This window comes from Salvelinus sp. IW2-2015, unplaced genomic scaffold (genome assembly GCF_002910315.2).
Source record: "Salvelinus sp. IW2-2015 unplaced genomic scaffold, ASM291031v2 Un_scaffold986, whole genome shotgun sequence".
NCBI classification, from domain to species: domain Eukaryota; kingdom Metazoa; phylum Chordata; class Actinopteri; order Salmoniformes; family Salmonidae; genus Salvelinus; species Salvelinus sp. IW2-2015.
The window spans coordinates 367,269-388,332 of record NW_019942672.1 but is presented as its reverse complement, the minus strand read 5'-3'; the positions used below and the strand labels follow the sequence as shown (position 1 = coordinate 388,332).

At 42.2% G+C, this 21,064-nt stretch overlaps 1 long non-coding RNA gene across 1 annotated transcript in view; it reads right to left on the bottom strand.

Moving 5' to 3' along the window:
* The window catches only part of LOC112069321 (uncharacterized), a 119,000-nt gene that overhangs the window by 9,793 nt on the left and 88,143 nt on the right, over positions 1-21,064 (bottom strand). Inside the window, exon 2 of the long non-coding RNA XR_002893720.2 lies at positions 15,097-15,184. This is a non-coding gene — a long non-coding RNA (uncharacterized lncRNA). The remainder of the gene's footprint in view (positions 1-15,096; positions 15,185-21,064) is intronic.

Sequence of the window (21,064 nt, the reverse complement as noted above, 5' to 3'; positions counted from 1 at the left end):
GACCTGACGAATTGGAGGCTGTTCTGAGGGAAAAGAGGGTGCACTCAAATATTAGGAATGTGTTCTTAATGTTTTGTACACGTGTATATTTTATAGTAAGAATATTACGGAATTTAACAGAAATAAAACACAATATTTGTCCTACAACAACTTTTGTGCAAGGGAACGTGTGGGACAGCTGTCATATCAAAAAGTGATATTTGAAACAGAGCCCAAGAACCATGATTTGTAGATCCACGTTTCATCTCTTTCCTACCCTCACTCCCACTTTTGTTAGGGTCTTTAGCATGATACCCATTAGAAAACAATAGCAATCCTGTTTTCAGTCTCGTGTTCATAATTTCACAAACTCAGCTGTTTTTGGATTTGCTTGTCATTCGATCAAGCAAAAAATTATCAAAATAGTTTTACTGCTACATTATGCATGCTAATGTTTTCTTCATTAATAGATGAGATTATACCACTCCCTGAATTGCCCCAGCCAGAGAATTAACCAAATTTCAGCTGGACATTTCCACTTAACCTCTATCTGCCCCAGAACCCGGATCCGGGAGCACCCCCACACCCAATCACTGGATTAGCATAGATAGCATGCTTCATGAAAGTAGATAGTAGCATCTAAATATCATTAAATACAAGTCCAAGACACCGAGATGAAAAGATACACATCTTGTGAATAAAGCCACCATTTCAGATTTTTAAAATGTTTTACAGGGAGACAAAATATGTAAATCTATTAGCTAAAACGTTAGCAAAATAACACCACTATTCTAACTCCATCAGTTTCTTCTTACTCCTCCAAGGTGGTATCACCAATTCGGCTCAAACTAAAGATATTGATAAGCCAATACCTATAAAAAAAACCATCAGATGACAGCCTGATATAGGGAAATGTTTTGTTAGAAAAAAATGTGCATATTTCGGTGAATAATATCAGTTACGATTGCAGCACCACACGACGTTCAAAAATGCCACTGAAGCAGAGAGAATTACTAGACAGCCAACGTGATGAACCTAATTTATACTCATCATAAAAACATTTCTAAAAAAGTACAAGCTATAGCAAATGAAAGACCAGATTTTGTGATTTCAGCCCAATATTTCACGATTTTCTAAGGCTTTTTCAGCGAAAACACGATAAATCGATAAGTTGCATACTACATGTTCCAACAGTTACCGAGCATCGATTCCAGCCAAAGAGCGCTATAACGTAACACCGCAAAAAAGATATTAATTTTTCACTAACCCTTCTCAGAATTCTTCCGATGAACTCCTGTAACATCATTTTACAAACATACATATACCAGTTTGTTCGAAAAAGTGCATCAATTTAGCCATTAACCAGAAACCGTGGTTACACAATGAAAATACTAGGAAATCAAATGCCTCAAATATGTGTTGACTGTCATCTATCAGAGTGATCTAGTTTAATAAAGCTAACTCATATACTTGACTAAAAATACAGGGTTGACAGGAAATGGAAAGACAAATTAAAGTTCTTAATGCAACGCTGATTTACATTTTTTTAAAATTAATCCTTAACTTTTCAATGACAGGGTGGCCAAGTGAAGCTATAATACCAAACAAAATGGCGATATGGCGTTTAATACTATTTCGACAGAAACACCGGTTTATCATATTAATATTTGCTTAACTTTGGAGCTGATCTTCCAGCATATTCTTGGGCAATGTTAATCCTTTCTAATGTTATAAACGTCTTTTGGTCGATAATGTCCTCGTGTCCTTCGAAATGTCGCAATCACCAACGGACCGACACCTAAAGCGTGTCCAAACTTTCAGAGTGCACGACAAGAAATTCCTCAAATCGGCTAAACGGATATAAAATTGATATAAAAGGTTAAAATTCACTACATTATGATGTTTTTTTAACAACTAATAACGACTGAAAAACATGACGGAGAAATAGCTTGCTGGTTAGAAAACGATTTGGACTACGAGGCATGTCCGATGTCTTTACGCTTCAGGTGCACCGTTGAGAAAGGTGGTCTCTGTACATTTCGTCTATTATACATGGCTGTGAACGTCCATCGATTCCCATTGAAAACGTGATGACGTCAGCACCCAGAGGAAGACGTAGGCAGTGTTCCGGTTTTCTCAATAGCATTCACGGTTCGCCCTTAAAAACAGACCCAGATCAGAGGTAAAATTTCTGAAATCTGAACCTGTCATGAAAAGTGCTGTAGAAATTGTTTGTACCATCAGAGACAAATTTCAACTCCTATAGAAACTTAATAGACTGTTTTCTATCGCAATAATAACAATAATCTCATATTGGGGGTAGCGATCAAGAATTAGCACAACCTGAGAGGCAGTTTAATTGGAGAGCACAAATAGCTAATGCGGGAACACACCCCGCTATAGTTCCAACGAGTAAACAAAGTCAACATTGATTGATTGTTACAGGGTTTCCCAACTTGTCATTCAGTGATAATTTATTCCACTGTAGTTAATTTATGTATCCGCTGGTGCTAAGGAAACAAGTGGCATGCTTTAGTGGGGGACTATGTTGTGAAGCGCTGGGTCGAAGTGACAATGCTTGCAAGGTTAGAACTGCCGGGGAAATGTAAACCGGGCCGTTGCTAGCAACCACCTAGATACAGGTGGTAGTGTGTGCCCCAACGTTACCGGTTACATCTCATCCCTAAGCCATAGGCAGAAACTTTACCGAAGTGATTAGTGGGTCATCTAGGCCTGAAATAATAGTTGGAGGTTTGATACCAGCAATACCTTTTCAGATATAAAGAACATGGTTGGTACCGGTGGTAATAATCAATGGTACCAAACGTCATGATACCAGTACGTTTTAGATAACCGTAGTTAGCCGTTTTCATTCATACTACCACATTTTTCCGGCCTACCCATCTAAATAACTGCTGGCGCCTGTTATAAAATGTTTAGAAATTCTGTTTTGTTTATAAATTCAGCAGAATTGAAGCAAACAGCCATAACTAGTCTCTTGTATGTGCAGGTCCAATATTAAATCACTTCACTTTCATCTCACGTTTGGCAGCTTGTAATCAATCAGTCCCAGTAATCCCTACAGCCCTCACCTGTTCTCCCTTCCGTCGCTCTTCATACGCCTGCCTAATACGCCGGTAAGTTTAAAATGGCATTTAGCTGTGATGGCGAGCAGATCTGGATTGGTGACTGCGCTGGGCTTGTTGTGGCTGGCCTGGCGGCTGGGAGTTGGCTTAGCGCAAGCGCTGGCGTTTGTGGACTGACCGCTGGCTTAGCGCCAGCCGCGACTTGGTGGGTGGCTCTGTCTTGGTGGCTGGCGCAGCTCTGGCGCTGGGCATTGGTGACTGTTGCTGGCTTGGTGGGTGGCTCTGCTTGGTGACTGTTGCTGTCCCTTGGTAGGTGGCTCTGGCTTGGTGCCTGGTGCTGGCTTGGTGCCTGGCGCTGGCTTGGTGACTGCGCAGGCCCTTGGCGCTGGCTTGTGCTGGTGCTGGGCTTGGTGCCTGGGCTAGCTTGGTGCCTGGTGGCTGGCTTGGTGCCTGGCGCTGGCTTTGGTGAACTGGCACTAGCTTGGTGGCCTAGTGCAAGCCTTGGCGCTGGCTTGGTGCCTGGTGCTGCTTGGTGCCTGCGCTAGCGTGGTGCCTGGTGCTGGCTTGGTGCTGGCCTGGCTTTGTGACTGGCAACTAGCTTGGTGCCTAGCGGCAGGCCTTGGCGCTGGATTGGTGCCTGGCGCGGCTGGTGCCTGGCGCTGGTTGGTTGCCTGTTCGCTTGGCTTTGGTGCCTGGCGTGGTCTTGGTGCCTGGAAATGCCCACCTCCCAATGTATGGTAACTTCTTACAGGCTGAGATAGGCTGAGATCCCCGTTAACGGGAATCGACTTAAACAACAGCCAGTGAAAGTGCAGGCCCCAAATTCAAACAGAATCTCCATAATTAAAAATTCCTCAACATACAAGTATTTTTTGCCACCATTTTAAAAGATAAACTTGTTTGTTACCCACCACAGTGGTCCGATTTCAAAAAGGCTTTATGACGAAAGCACACCATCTGAATTATTGTTAGGTCAGTACCTAGTCACAGAAAAAACACACGCCATTTTCCACCCAAAGAGAGGAGTCACAAAAAGCAGAAATAGAGAAAAGTATGACTAACCTTTGATGATCTTCATCAGATGGCAATGGACTCTACAAGGTGTCGAAAGCGTTCCACAGGGATGCTGGCCCATGTTGACTCCAATGCTTCCCACAGTTGTATCAAGTTGGCTGGATGTCCGTTGGCTGGTGGACCATTCTTGATGCACACGGGAAACTGTTGAGCGTGAAAAACCCAGCCGCGTTGCAGTTCTTGACACAAACCGGTGTGCCTGGCACCTACTACCATACTCCGTTCAAAGGCACTTAAATATTTTGTCTTGCACATTCACCCTCTGAATGGCACATATATACAATTCATGTCTCAATTGTCTCAAGTCTTAAAAATCCTTCTTTAACATGTCTCCTCCCCTTCATCTACACTGATTGAAGTGGATTTAACAAGTGACATCAATAAGGGATCATAGCTTTCACCTGGATTCACCTGGTCATGTCATGGAAAGAGCAGGTGTTCTTAATGTTTTGTACACTCCGTGTGTGTTGACTGATTGTGTAGGTGTCTTGTCTGTTTAATGAACAAAATTCATTATTGATTCGATTGGCGCAGCCATGACTGCACAGACCCGTAACGTAACCCTAAAAAAACTAAATTGCACGCCAAATAAAAATGTGATTCGTTTTCAAACAGTCATTTTCATCACATTTTCAAACAGTACATTTATATTTTTCAACGGTGCTATACGTTTGGGTGAGGTTTTTTCTCTCACCTGAGTAGCCTCGTTTCACTGCCAAAAATACATGTAAACCATCTAGTGTTCAGCGAATTAACAACACAATGTCAAATACAGGTAGCCTAGTCAAATAATGAACATCCAATCACATTAACCGTTACTCTCTCGCGGGAAACCTTCACTCTTACACAGACATTTAAGAAACGAAACATGGCAATATGAAAAATAAGCCACTGGAGTTTTTTGAGCGAGAATAAAGACGGCTTTCGAGTTGTAAGACATGAATAAAAGCAACAGATACCATTAATAAGAAGGGGCTAGAAGCATCTTATATGGTGAGCTACCAAGTGGCTAGGACAGGCAAGCCCCATACTATTGTGGAGGARTTAATTCTTCCTGCTGCCGCGGATATGGCTGGGATGGTGCTGGGGGAAAAGGCAACAAAAAAACTATACAGACAATGGCTTCATCAAACAACACTGTTTCACGACGCATCAGTGACATGGCAGGAGATGTTTTGAAACAATTACTGCTTCGCATACAAGCCAGTGAATTCTATGCGTTACATCTGGATGAGTCAACAGAAGTGGCGGGCCTGGCACAGCTCCTGGTATATGTCCATAACATTTATGAGGAGTCAATTAAGGAAGAAATCCTCTTCTGGAAACCAGGACAACAGGATAACAGGAGAGGATATTTTTAAAGTACTGGACAGCTTTGTGATATCAAATGGACTTTGGTGGTCAAAATGTGTAGGTATTTGTACTGATGGCGCAAAAGTCATGACATGGAGACATAGTGGAGTGGTAACGCGCGTGCAAGCAGTTGCTCCCGACGCCACTTGGGTACACTGCAGCATCCACCGAGGCTCTTACTGCCAAGGGAATGCCTGACAGCTTGAAAGACGTTTTGGACACTACAGTGAAAATGGTTAACTTTGTTAAAGCAAGGCCCCTGAACTCTCGTGTATTTTCTGCACTACGCAATGATATGGGCAGCGACCATGTAACGCTTTTACCACATATAGAAGTGCGCTGCTTATCAAGGGGCAAAGTATTGACACGTTCAWTTTAATTGAGAGACGAGCTTAAAGTTCTTTACTGACCATAATGTTCACTTGTCTGACCACTTGCATGATGACGAGTTTCTCACACAACTGGGTGATGTTTTTTCTGGCCTGAATGATCTGAATCTAGGATTACAGGGACTCTCCGCAACTATATTCAATGTGCGGGACAAAATTGAGGCTATGATTAAGAAGTTGGAGCTCTTTTCTGTCTGCATTAAGGACAACACAAAGGTCTTTCCATCATTGTATGATTTTCTGTGTGCAAATGAACTCAATCTTACGGACAATGTCAAATGTGATATRGTGAAGCACCTGAGTGAGCTGGGTGCGAAATTACGCAGTTACTTTCCCGAAACGGATGACACAAACAACTGGATTTGTTATCCCTTTCATGCCCTGCCTCCAGTCCACCTACCGATATCTGAACAAGAGAGCCTCATCGAAATTGCAACAAGCMGTCCTGTGAAAATTGTATATAATCAGAAGTCACTGCCAGACTTCTGGATTGGTCTATGCTCAGAGTWTCTTGCCTTGGCACATCAKGCTGTTAAGACACTGATGCCCTTTGCAACCACATACCTATGTGAGAGTGGATTCTCGGCCCTCACTAGCATGAAAACTAAATACAGACACAGACCGTGTGGAAAATGATTTAAGACTGACTCTCCAATACAACCCAACATTGCAGAGTTATGTGCATCCTGTCAAGCACACCCTTCTCATTTACCTGTGTTGAGTTAATCACAATTTTTGATGAACAAATAAGGTTTTATATGTAAGATGGCTAAATAAAGAGCAAAATCATTGATCGTTATTATTATTTGTGCCCTGGTCCTATAAGAGGTCTTTGTGACTTCCCACGAGCCGGGTTGTGACAAAAACTCATACTCATTCTTATGTTTAATAAATGTATCGTATAGTGTGTGTATGGCAGCCTTACAATGATGGCAAAAAACAACATTTGAGAGTGAACTGACCCTGGTGCTAGACGGGGTACAGCTGGAGGTTGAATGTTTGAAGGGGTACAGGACTATAACAAGTTTGGGAACCACTGACCTAAATGTATTCAACTTATTATTATTTTCACCTTTAATTTTAACCAGGTAGGCTAGTTTGAGAACAAGTTCTCATTTACAACTGCGACCTGGGCCAAGATAAAGCAAAGCAGTGCGACAAAAAACACATCAGAAGTTAACCATGGAATAACCTCTTTTGTGGCGCAGGGGCAGTATTGAGTAGCCTGGATAAAAGGTGCCCATTTCAAACGGCCTCGTACTCAATTCTTGCTCGTACAATATGCATATTATTATTACTTATTGGATAGAAAAACTCTCTAGTTTCTAAAACCGTTTTTAATTATATCTGTGAGTAAAACAGAACTCATTTTGCAGCACAAACTTCCTGACAGGAAGTGGAAAAATCTGAAATCGATGCTCTGTTCTAGGGCCTGCCATAAATTGTGCTTGATATTTATTAGTATACATGCACTTCATACATTTACATTTACATTACATTTAAGTCATTTAGCAGACGCTCTTATCCAGAGCGATCCAAAATTGGTGCATTCACTTATGACATCCAGTGAACAGCCACTTTACAATAGTGCATCTAAATCTTTTAAGGGGGGGGGGGTGAGAAGGATTACTTTATCCTATCCTAGGTATTCCTTAAAGAGGTGGGGTTCAGGTGTCTCCGGAAGGTGGGATTGACTCCGTGTCCTGGCGTCGTGAGGAGTTTGTTCCACCATTGGGGGCCAGAGCAGCGAACAGTTTTGACTGGGCTGAGCGGGACTGTACTTCTCTCAGTGGTAGGGAGGCAGAGCAGGCCAGAGGTGGATGAACGCAGTGCCCTTGTTTGGGTGTAGGCTGATCAGAGCCTGGGGGTACTGAGGTGCTTCGTCTCTCACAGCTCCGTAGGCAAGCACCATGGTCTTGTAGCGGATGCGAGCTTCAACTGGAAGCCAGTGGAGAGAGCGGAGAGCGGGTGACGTGAGAGAGAACTTGGGAAGGTTGAACACCAGACGGGCTGCGGCCGTTCTGGATGAGTTGTAGGGGTACGCCTTCCACATCTACGCCTTCCACTAAGTGTCAACAGGCAGTGAGAGAAGAAAATGGAGTGTATAACATGATCTGAGGTCGAATAAAAGCTCTTGGCATGACGTGACCCCAATTTCCTGTTTTCGGAACGCCGCGAGAAGTGACCTGGTATTGCCTTCTGTTAAAGCTGTCGTTATAGACGACTAATATCTCCGGCTTTGATTTTTATTTGATACATGTGACAATATCAATCGTAAAGTATGTTTTTTCAATATATTTTATTCGATTATTGAAATTTTTTCGGGACGTTAGGCGTGTTGCTTTGTCTGTGTTTGTTCAGGAAGGAGAGCTTCGCGCCACTTTGCTAGCTTTCCGTGCTAATTGACTGGAGAAGAGGAGATTCTAAATCCAAACAACGATTGTTCTGGACAAAGGACCCCTTGTACAACATTCTGATGGGAAGATCATCAAAAGTAGGACCCATTATTGATGCTATTTCATATATCTGTCGAACATGTGAACTAGTAGTTTTCGCCCAGATTTTGGGCACGCTCTCGCCATAACGTAAACTGCATGTCATAATGAAGTTATTTTAGAATTCTAACACGGCGATTGCATTAAGAACTAGTGTATCTATCATTTCCTTAACAACATGTATTTTTTGTAATGTTTATGAATAGTTATTGGTCAGAATATGTGAGTGTCAGAAAAATATCCGGACGTTTGGGAAAAAGATGCTAAGTTAGCACAATGTATAACCACTGATTTCAGCTCTAAATATGCACATTTTCGAACAATACATAAGTGTATGTATAACCTGATGTTATAGGACTGTCATCGATGAAGCTTATCAAGGTTAGTCAAAAATTATATATATTTGCTGGTTTGTTACGATCGCTAACTTTTGCTCGGTAAATGTCTTGTGTTTCTGGCTATTGTGGTAAGCTAATATAATGCTATATTGTGTTTTCGCTGTAAAACACTTAAGAAATCGGAAATATTGGCTGGATTCACAAGATGCTGTCTTTCATTTGCTGACATCATGTATTTTTTCAGAAATGTTTTTATGATGAGTATTTAGTATTTCACGTTGGTGTCTGTAATTACTCTGGCTGCTTCGGTGCTATTTCTGACGGTAGCTGTGATGGTAGCTGCAATGTAAAACTGATTTATACCTCAAATATGCACATTTTTCAACAAAACATAGATTTATTGTATAACATGTTATAAGACTGTCATCTGATGAAGTTTGTTTCTTGGTTAGTTTGGTTGGTTCTTGGTTAGTTAGTTTGGTTTTGTGCATGCTACCTGTGCTGTGAAAAATGTCTGTCCTTTTTTGTATTTGTGGTGAGCTAACATAAATATACGTGGTGTTTTCGCTGTAAAACATTTTAAAAATCGGACATGTTGGCTGGATTCACAAGATGTTTATCTTCATTTGCTGTATTGGACTTGTTAATGTGTGAAAGTTAAATATTTCTAAAAAAAATTTTGAATTTGGCGCCTGCACTTGGACTGGCTGTTGTCATATTGATCCCGATTAGGGCTTGCAGCCATAAGAAGATAAACAAGCGTACAGTCAATAACACAATTGAAAAAAAAGTAAGTCTATATACAGTGTGTGCAAATGCGTGAGAGGTAAGGCAATAAATAGGCCATAGTAGCAAAGTAATTACAATTTAGCAAATTAAACACTGATAGATGATAGATGAGCAGATGATGAGATGTGCAAGTAGAGATACTGGTGTGCAAAACAGCAGAAAAGTAAATTAAAACAATATGGGATGATGGGTAGTAGATTGATGGGCTATTTACAGATGGGCTGCGTACAGCTGCAGCGATCGGTGAGCTGCTCAGATAGCTGATGTTTAAAGTTAGTGAGGGAAATATAAGTCTCCAGCTTCAGCGATTTTTGCAATCGTTCCAGTCACTGGCAGCAGAGAACTGGAAGGAAAGGCGGCCAAAGGAGGTGTTGGCTTGTGGGGATACCAGTGGAAGAGTTATCACCTTGCTGGGGCGCGTGCTACGGGTGGGTGTTGTTATCGTGACCAGTGAGCTGAGATAAGGTGGAGCTTAATCTAGCATAGACTTATAGATGACCTGGAGCCAGTGGGTCTGGCGACGAATATGTAGCGAGGGCCACCCGACTAGAGCATACAGGTCGCAGTGGTGGGTGGTATATGGGGCTTTGGTGACATACAGGTCGCAGTGGTGACTAATGACACTGTGATAGACTGCATCCAGTTTGCTGAGTAGAGTATTGGAGGCTATTTTGTAAATGACATCGCCAAAGTCGAGGATCGGTAGGATAGTCAGTTTTAGGATAGTCAGAGTTTACAGTCTAGCCAGACACCTAGGTATTTGTAGTTGTCCACATATTCTAAGTCAGAACCATCCAGAGTAGAGATGCTATTCGGGKGGGTGGGTGCGGTCAGTGAACGGTTGAAAAGCATGCATTTAGTTTTACTAGCGTTTAAAAGCAGTGGTAGGACACGGAAGGAGTGTTGTATGGCATTGAAGCTCGTTTGGGGGTTTGTTAACACAGTGTCCAAAGAAGGGCCAGACGTATACAGAATGGTGTCGTCTGCGTAGAGGTGGATCAGGGAATCACCCGCAGCAAGAGCGACATTGTTGATATAAACAGAGAAAAGAGTCGCCCTGAGAATTGAACCCTGTGGTGCCCCCATAGAGACTGCCAGAGGTCCGGACAACAGGCTCTCSGATTTGACACACTGAACTCTGTCTGAGAAGTAGTTGGTGAACCAGGCGAGGCAGTCATTTGAGAAACCAGATTGTCTAGCCCAGCTGATTTGTACAGGTCCAGGTTTTGCAGCTCTTTCAGAACACCTGCTATCTGGATTTGGGTGAAGGATTAGAAAATGAAATAATTTCCCCAAGATTCTGATAAGACATGAACTAAATGCATAAGTGATTTGTATTTTTCTTCAACTTTCTGAAGAGCCAATGGTGTGGGAATGCTACTGTCTGTCATTAGTCTGCCATTTTGTATAGCCGTTAGTGATGATGCTAATGACAACCGTCTTCTGGTAAATGGAAAGGCTCCCAAAAACCTTCGCAATTAACTGTTAACTGTAGCCTATGTCCAGAGTATCTACACCACAAATGTTTGATTTCTTAGATTTTTCACAGACCTCAAAAGTAGTCACCTGATGTGGTTTAAGCATTGTTGTGTACTTCCAATTTAGTCAGTTTTTTTTATTAAGTTTGATTTTGAGAGCGAAAATTCMGAAAAACAAAAAACGGAGACAACGGAATTTGGGAGGGGAAAAAAACTACATGGAATTCGCCAAAAAATACAATAGATTTTATATGGCCCGAGCGAGGGCAGGCTGTCACTCGCTGCATGGTAGCTTGACAAATGTTAGCATGAGGCCGTAAAGCGCTGTGACAGCCTCCTGCTGAGAGTTCAGTCTCATTAATGTGTTCTGGCAGGCTGGCCCCTTAATCATACATTTACATATGCAATGACCTATATTTGCATGTCAGATCGCACACTGTCCGGCGTGATTAACAACGGGCACCTCCCTGCGTGGAGTCGCCTTGGGTGGTGGGCGAGAGGGAAGAGGAGGGCAGGCGAGGGGTGAGCCAGAAATGGGGAGGGTTAGGAGAGTGAAGGGGGAGAGCAGAGGGCCGGAGGGGGTCATTTTTTTGTTAGCCGAGGGGCCGGGCTGCCAGGCAGGATTATGTCAGGCGGGGGCCCCGGCATTAGACACTTCATTAGAGCTAATCTGTTTAGCAGTGGGCAGTGTATGTAAACTTCACAGGCCATTTGCGGCACCTCGTCGCCCCCTGGCCTAGCCTTCAAAGGGCAGCCGGGCAGTCCTGAATGACAGGCCGTCTCATCGCACTGGCCTGTCACACACACAGCCGCTCCCAGCTGATACACACACACACACACACACACACACACACACTCACTGACACATATGTGGGCGAGGCGCAGCACCTCGACCCCTAACAACAGAGGAGAGAAGGAGATGCACAGAGAGGAGAGAAGGAGAAGCACAGAAAGAAGAGAAGGAGAGACACACAGAGGAGAGGTGTGTACAGATTGCAGCATGTGTGAAACATATGTTAACATTGCCAAAGCAAGTGAAGTAAATAATAAACAAAAGTGAAATAAACAATAAAASGAACAGTAAACATTACTCACAAAAGTTCCAAAAGAATAAAGATGTATATATCTGTATATATACAGTGTTGTAACGATGTACAAATGTTTAAAGTACACAAGGGAAAATAAATAAACATAAATATGGGTTGTATTTACAATGGTGTTTGTTCTTCACTGGTTGTCCTTTTCTTGTGGCAACAGGTCACACATCTTGCTGCTGTGATGTCACACTGTGGTATTTCACCCAGTAGATATGGGAGGTTATCAAAATTGGGTTTGTTTTCAAATTCTTTGGGGATCTGTGTAATCTGAGGGAAATATGTGTCTCTAACATGGTCATACATTTGGCAGGAGATTAGGAAGTAGCCTGTCTTCACTTGAGAGCCATGTCTGCCTACAACAGCCTTTCTCAATAGCAAGGCTATGCTCACGGAGTCTATACATAGTCAAAGCTTTCCTTAAGTTTGGGTCAGTCACATTGGTCAGGTATTCTGCCACTGTGTACTCTCTGTTTAGGGCCAAATAGCATTCTAGTTTGCTCTATTTTTTGGTCAATTCTTTCCAATGTGTTAAGTAATTATCTTTTAGTTTTCTCATGTTTTGGTTGGGTCTAATTGTGTTGCTGTCTCTCAACTCAACAAATCCAAGGAACTGAGCCCAATGCTGTCTCAAGTCCAAGTCATCGTGGGTGGGAGTGGAACTGAGCCCACTGCTGTCTCAAGTCCAAGTCATCGCGGGTGGGAGTGGAACTGAGCCCAATGCTGTCTCAAACTCCAAGTCATCGCGGGTGGGAATGGATATTTCACCTATGCTTTTCGTCCCCCCCACTTTGGTTCTGAAATCACCATCACTGACTAATTAACTTGTAATTTATGTAGATTAAGCTAGTAATGTATCAACATTTATGGTTTATAAGTCAGCTATGACATAGCCAAAAAACATTGGATTTCACCCCCATCTCAAAATTGAATGGTTTTGACCGTTTGGGAGTTTTCACCAGGTGATCTTCTCGTCACTTTGGCACCTCGCAAAACAATTGCTGTCCTCATTATGAAATTACCAAATTTACCGTGTATTTATAAAAAATTACCATATACACTGATTGTTTAAAACAAAACGACCAAAACCATTGCTGATGGTGAACCTGAACAATCAAAATGAWATCTATTGTGAGCCCCATTCAGCAGGTATAGTCAGATGAGAGTTGTGTCTCCGGTAGCTGACTTTAAATTCGGTAAAACACCAATAAAACAGCGATAGAGGTTCCACCTCCCACAGAGCACCAACCCCCCACCCCCTCACTAGCCTCCCTGACCCCCCTCTACTCATCACCAGCCTCCCTCTCTCCGTCTCCTCTCCCATCCTCAGCCAGCTCAGCACCGCCATACAATATTCATCACTTCATCCATCCATCCTTCCTTCCCTACCCCGCCGGTGTTTCTCTCTCTGGTCCTCTTCAATCTGTTCCTGTACCACGCCACGTTTGCTCGCTTAAAACCCTCTGCCTTGTCTCACAGTTTACACACACACACACACACACACACACACACAGATCTGAGCCTGTCACAACCTGCAGTGACAATCAAAACCTGTTTTGAGAATCTCTCCCTCCCACTCACTCAAAGAGCAAACGCACCACTAAAAATGCACATGGCACCAGTTCATCCCCTTTACCTAATGTATATGTATAAAACCTCCGGGACGCGGCGACATGACATCGCCAGCGATACAGAGTCATTCCCCACACACATATTATACATCTCACATGTTCAGGAGGGGAGGTTTCTGTTCTTCTTTTCTCCTTTCGCAGATTAAACAGAGAAAGTGTGAAATAGACAGAGGACTTGTTGAAAGAGAAGCACTTGTCTGCTGATAGCACAGGCAGCTGGTGACACCTTCATTTGGGGAGGACGGGCTCTCAGTAATGGCTGGAATGGAATGGTATTGACACATCAAAAGCATTGGTTCCTTGTGTTCGATGCCATTCCAGTCATTATTATGAGCCGTCCTCCCCTCACCAGCCTCCTGTGGCTGATAGAGACACAGTATGGAGGTAGATGCCTAACAGGAAGTAGAATGCCTGGATCTGGATCTGATAGGTCTGCTGTGTTTCACATCCTAACTGTAAAATCTGATCTTGCATAAACTAATAATATGCATGTTATTAGACCTACTTCTAAATATATATCCTATATTTTAATACAAACATGAAAATAAATAATGAACTGAAATTAGGCTAAATAGTGAAAAACAGACAGAGGAAATCATTATTACCACAACCTCCGTTATGGAATATGATTCTCATTAGAAGAAGAAAAAAAAAATGAAATAAATTATGAAATCTTCTCTCGTTCTTTCCTTTTCTGTGCACAACCCAATTATCCTTAAATTAGATATCAAACATCTTCTAAAAAATGTTGCCCCTGGCTATTTCACAGTTAATATTGCACTGGCTTTGCATACACCAGAAAAACAACAGGACTATTTTTGGTGCGTTAGAAAAAGCGGTTGTTTTCCCGTTTCGTCCCCAGTGTATGGATATGGATTGTCTGGGGGAGTCCATTCAATATATTGTGGACCCAGAAACATCCTTGTGCATGAAGGAGATCGATGAGGATGATGTACGATACTGCTATTTGCACCGTAACAACCTGAATGTTATGAAACCCGAATCTCCACCAGCCTCCAGAGTTTCAGTCAATACTAACTCTCTATCCACCATTCATCTAGCCTTTCCTATACTGTATGATCAGGCCTTAGTATTATAAATACTACAAATGTGTAAATTGACTATTACAAATACAGTCATTTTTGAAAATTCATTTTGTTCTGAACTTTACTTGGAATCGACTATAGCCTAAATTGTACTCAACTTAATTTACATGAATTGACTAACTTTTAATTCAAAGTATAGGTCTTGTGTAAATCTGAATGATAATTTGTGAGGTAACACAAATGTAAAGGGATCCTACTTGTGGCTGGAACGAGGGTACTGCTGCCTGCTGGCCTTGTGATTGGGTGAGAGTTAAGGGTGAAAGGTTAAGGTGAAGGGATCCTACCTGTGGCTGGAACGAGGGTACTGCTGCCTGCTGGCCTTGTGATTGGGTGTCCATGTCCATGGTGTCAGAAGATCAGTCACTCACACCTCTGAAGAAACACAAACATAACCTACAGTTAAAATTACAATATCAATCWAAATCAAATGTATTTATAKAGCCKTTCTTACATAAGCAGATGTCTCAAAGTGCTGTACAGAAACCAGCCTAAAACCCCAAACAGCAAGCAATGCAGGTGTAGAAGCACGGTGGCTAGGAAAAACTCCCTGGAAAGGCCAGAACCTAGGAAGAAACCTAGAGAGGAACCAGGCTATGAGGGGTGGCCAGTCCTCTCCAATAGTCAGAAATCACTCTGCCATTTCCTGGTTGCTAAAATTCTCATGGTTCAGACAATTTCAGTTTATGTGACAAAATAAGCAAGTATAGTGTGGAGAATCATTGTACCATCTAAAACAATGTGAAACAGATTTTCACGAACCAAAAATATAGTTTTTTCAGCTGTTTGAAGCTGGTGTACAAAACCCAATGTAAGATCAGCAAAAAACAAAAAATAAGAACGGGAAGCATAGAAATGGCACACATAGAACAGATATACCCCTTATTTGACTTGCGTTCAATGAGAATGACAGATCTAGAACTCACATTACAACATGAATTTGATCGGGTTGGCCAAAAAGCTACCTACTGCGCCTTTAACYTTATAGTCACAAGCTCCAATCAAAGTTAGCCCAATAAAAACACCTCTCCTTTCCCTCACAGCCAGGTAACAACATACCAGGAAGTAGAACATCCTGTTACCTCAACATTACCTCTCGAGAACTCCTCACTCCGCCATCTAACAGTCCAAACACTCACAGACTACAAACACCACACTCCTGGAGACAGCCTGAGCATTACAGAGCCTGAGACAACAGTGTGTTGCTGAGGTGACTGTTGCCTGGGTACTGTCTGCGTCTCTATGGACCTGAAAGCCTTTGTTTTAGAGAGAGCGCACACACACACACACAGTCTGACCTGCTCTTATATATCTCCAGCACAGCTCAGGTTACACTGGTTTTGGCAGAGATTCAATGTGGGATTGACAACAGAAGACCACACAGATGCCATCCATTGAGTTCCACAATAACGGTATGGGACTGACATATAAATCACCTTGTAGCAAAAGTGTACAGGTCCTTAAATGTAGTCAATTCTGTTTGCCAATGATATTCAAAACGGTGATATCTAAAGTAGTGTGTACAGTGTACTAATTGCTTGTTATAGCTTGTTACAGTGTAATTACATACCACAGTGCATTCCACTGTTAGTTTCTACTGAATAGCCCCAGGTCTGTGTAATGCACTTTAAAGTGTTGCCAAGAAGAATATTTTAAAATTCATGTTTAAAAAAAACAAATATAAAAAAAAAACATGATGCAAAAATCCTCTTCAGACGTGCAACTTGTTGATGATTCCAGGGCTACCTGTGTACCCATAGGATGAGCACACTCCCAGGACTCCCAGGACTCCCAGGTCAACATACGCTCTGGAGTCTAACCCAAACATGTACATATTCAGTCATGTATGCTGGCTAGTCATCCTGGGCGGTATACTGTATATACCTTATACAGGGTATTTTGAAATACCGACGGTATGACTTTCAATATTGTCCACAAGAAAATAATTATAATTCAGTTGTAGCCAGTCACATGGTATGCTTGTTTACAAAGAGCACGTGGAGCAAACGTGACATGACGAGCCACTGTTAAACAGCACARGAGAGGTGATCAACTTACACTTGAAATGCACTATTAAATGCCAGATAAAAATGTGCCAAATATATTTTCTCCAGCTCAGGGCTCCAGCTATGCATTTGGTTTGCTAACTTGCTAGCTATATGTGGCTAGCTTGAAAAATCAAGCTTCCTGGTTACAGCAGAGACAAACAATCCCCTCCTGGATAAAGTGTGGAAAGCATTTTGAGATAGTTGTATTACTTTACTTGGGGTGGCAGGTAGCCTAGTGGTTAGAGCGTGGCAAAGCCTAGTGGTAGAGCGATTGGGCAGGTAGCCTAGTGGTTAGAGCGTTGGGCAACCAAAAAAGTTGCTTAGATCGAATCCCGAGCTACAAGTGGAAATCTGTCGTTCTGCCCCTGAACAAGGCCCACTGTTCCTAGGCCGTCATTGTAAATAATAATTTGTTCTTAACTGACTTGCCTAGTTAAATAAAAGTGAAATTTTAAAAATTAAGTTGATTTGTATATCTAGCTTGAACTATTCTATAGTTACTGCTGGTGGGTTATTTTAACCAAATGTATGCACATTTATAGTTATATACTGAACAAAAATATAAACATGCTGTTGGTCCCATGTTTCATGAGCTGAAATAAAAGATCCMCAGACCACGTGTAATCACGCCGACGCTGAACCTCCACATCCGACCTCTTTCCCGGCGAGATCGTCTGAGACCCGCCACCCAGCTGATCAAACTGTATTTTGGTCTGTAATAAAGCCCTAGTGCAGGAAAAAAAACTCATTCTGATTGGCTGGGCCTAAGTGGGTGGGCCGATGCCCTCCCATGGTCCACCCAGTCATGTGAAATCCATAGATTAGGGCCTGAAGCATTTTTTTCAATTGACTGGTTTCCTTATATGAACTGTAACTTGAAATTGTTCATATTTTTGTTCAGTATAGTTGATAAAGGTTTAAAATAATTTTAAGTTAGGATAGTTAGGATAGCCTTAATGTTTTAAAGTTGGTCTTGTAGCTTAATTGGCTAAGGAGAAGGACCATTTTGAATAGCTAACTCTATATTTCTAAGATTCTCTTTCAAACTCATGTTTATAGTTCAAAAAGTATATATAGTATAACAAATATTTTGACAACCAATCTAAGTAGGGTCAGTCTGAACAMCTCAAAGTTGGTTTGGAGTTGATATCTTAAAAATCAGTGAAAGAGGATGGGTCTAGAATTCTTCATATTTTTACCATTCTAGTCTATGGCCCTTTTTGCAATTGAAATGCATTGGTATCCCMWACAACGGCTCCGTTTGGMTTGCTCAATGACGAGACATGAGAGAGCGGTTAGCTGATATTAGCTTGCTACTTTTCGTCACTCTAAAACGCCGACAAARAGCTGTAACTTTTGATTGGTAGGAGATAATTATGTTCTAAGTCCAGATTTGAATAGCAGAGAAGTACACCACGATGTCATACACTATAAGTGTTCATCTAAAGTGCTGCGAAACTTGTCAAAATGGCAGTAGTTTGTAAAAAGTTGTTAAATTTGACCAAAGGACAGATTTCAGTCTAATGTCCATTTCTCGTGTTTCTTATCCCAAGGAAGTCTCTTATACTTATTGGTGCCCTTTAGTAGTGGTTTCTTTAATTCAGCCATGAAGGTCTGATTCATGCAGTCTCCTCTGAACAGTTGATGTTGAGATGTCTCTGTTACTTGAACTCTGTGAAGGATTTATTTGGGCTGCGATTTCTGAGGCTGGTAACTCTAATGAACTTATCCTCTGCAGCAGAGATAACTCTGGGTCTTCCTTTCCTGTGGCYGTCCTCATGAGAGACAGTTTCATCATAGTGCTTGATGGTTTTTGCGACTGCACTTGAAAAAACGTTCAAAGTTCTTGACATTTTAAGGACTGACTGACCTTAATGTCTTAAAGTAATGATGAACTGTCATTTCTCTTTGCTTATTTGAGCTGTTATTGACATAATATGGACTTGGTATTTCACCAAATAGTGCTATTTTCCGTATATCACRCCTACCTTGTCACAACACAACTGATTGGCTCAAACAAATGACGAAGGAAAGAAATTCCACAAATTAACTTAACAAAYCACACCTGTTAATTGAAATGCATTCCAGGTGACTACCTCGTGAAGCTGGTTGAGAGAATGCCAAGAGTGTGCAAGGCTGTCATCAAAGCAAAGGGTGGCTACTTTGAGGGAAGACAAAGTGACTCTATGCAGTGAGAGTAGATCAGTTGACGTGTGACAAAAAGCAAATAGAGGATCCAGGTAGGTCATGTTTTCTCCCCTCAGCCAGATGAGTGAGTGAGTGAGTGAGTGAGTGAGTGAGTGAGTGAGTGAGTGAGTGAGTGAGTGAGTGAGTGAGTGAGTGAGTGAGTGAGTGAGTGAGTGGCCTGCCTGGCCTGACTCTACACAGTAGATAGATACAGGCTTCACAATTAGGATGACTCTCACTATCTGTCAGCATCGGCTCCGTCACACGACCATGACACACACACACACAATCCCAACCCACAGACCGGGATACAATACGAACACTCCCTTGCACAAACACAATGCTTGATTCTCACACACACACACAAGAAGAGAGAAGAGGAAAGAGGAAAAAGAGAGAGAGAGAAGAGAGAGAGGAGAGAGAAAGAGAGAGAGAAAGAGAGAGGAGATTGAGAGAGGGGAAGAGAGAGAAACAGAGAGAGAAACAGAGAGAGAAAACAGAGAGAGAGAGAGAGAACAGAAAGAGAGAAGAAGAGAGAGAGCAACAGAGAGAGAGAAAACAGAGAGAGGAACAGAGAGAGATACTTGAATCAGTTATAGAACCCAATGCCTTTATGGTTATGATAATGCATGCAGAGCAGAATTAGGGCGATACCCGCTAATTATCAAATCCAGAGAAGACCAGTTAAATTCCACAACCATCTAAAAGGAAGCGATTCCCAAATCTTCCATAACCAAAGCCATCACTACAGAGAGATGACCTGGAGAAGAGTCCTAAGAGAGCTGGTCCTGGGTCTGTTCAGAAACACACCACAGAGCCGCAGGACAGCAACACATTAGACCGAAAAATCATGAGAAAAAAAAAGATATTACTTGCACAATGGAAGATTACAAAAAACTGAGAGCAACTATAGAATGCTATTTGGCCCTAAACAGAGAGTACAGCAGTGGCAGAATACCTGACACTGTGACTGAACCAAATTTAAAGAAGCTTTGACTATGTATAGACTCAGTGAGCATAGCTTGCTATTGAGGAAGGTGAGTGGACGGGATTCTCAGAGAAGACAGGCTACATGCACACTGCCCACAATGACCATATTAGAGACACATATTTCTTCAAGATTACCAAACTCAAAGAATTCAAAACAAAATCCCGATTACATCGTACAAAATGTATCATATAGTTGGTTCTCCTTGGGCCAGACCTGAAGTACCCGTTCTTCTGTACAACAATAGTATGCAGTGATAAACACATGGACCATGCAGCCATCATACGTCAGGAAGAAGAGCGTTCTTGTTCTAGAGATGAAGTACGTGTGTGCGGAAAGTGCAAAGATCCCAGAACAACAAGAAAGGACCTTGTGAAGATGTGGAGGAAACAGGTACAAAGTATTATATCCAGTTAAAATGAGTCTAAATCGACTAACCTGAAGGCTGTCAGCAGGAAGAAGACACTGCTCCAAAACGGCCATAAAAAGGCCAGCTTATGGTTTGCAACTGCACATGGGGAAAAGATCGTACTTTTGGAGAAATAGTACTCTGGTCTGATGAACACCAAATTAGACTGTTTGGCATAATGGCCACTTGTTATGTTTGGAGGTTAAAAGGGCGAGGCTTCAGCTGAAGAACACTCCCAAACCGTGAAGCACAGGGGCAGATCATGGTTGTGGTCGTGTTGCTGCTAGGAGGGACTGGTGCCTTACAAAATAGATGGCATCATAGGTGCAAAAATGCATGTGGATATAATTAGAAGCAACATTCAAGACTCATTCAGTCGAAAGTAAAGCTTGGTCACAAATGGGGTCTTCAAAGACATTGATGCTAAGAAACTTCCATAGTTGTGGGCAAATGGTCAAGGAAAACAAAGTCAAAGGTTTTGGAGAGGCGGCAAAAGCCTGACCTCAATCCTATGAAATGTGTGGCAGAACTGAAAAGTTGTGCCGAGCAAGGAGCTACAAACCTGACTCAGTTACCAGCCTGTCAGAGAATGGCCAAAATTCACCCAACTTTTTGTGGGAAGC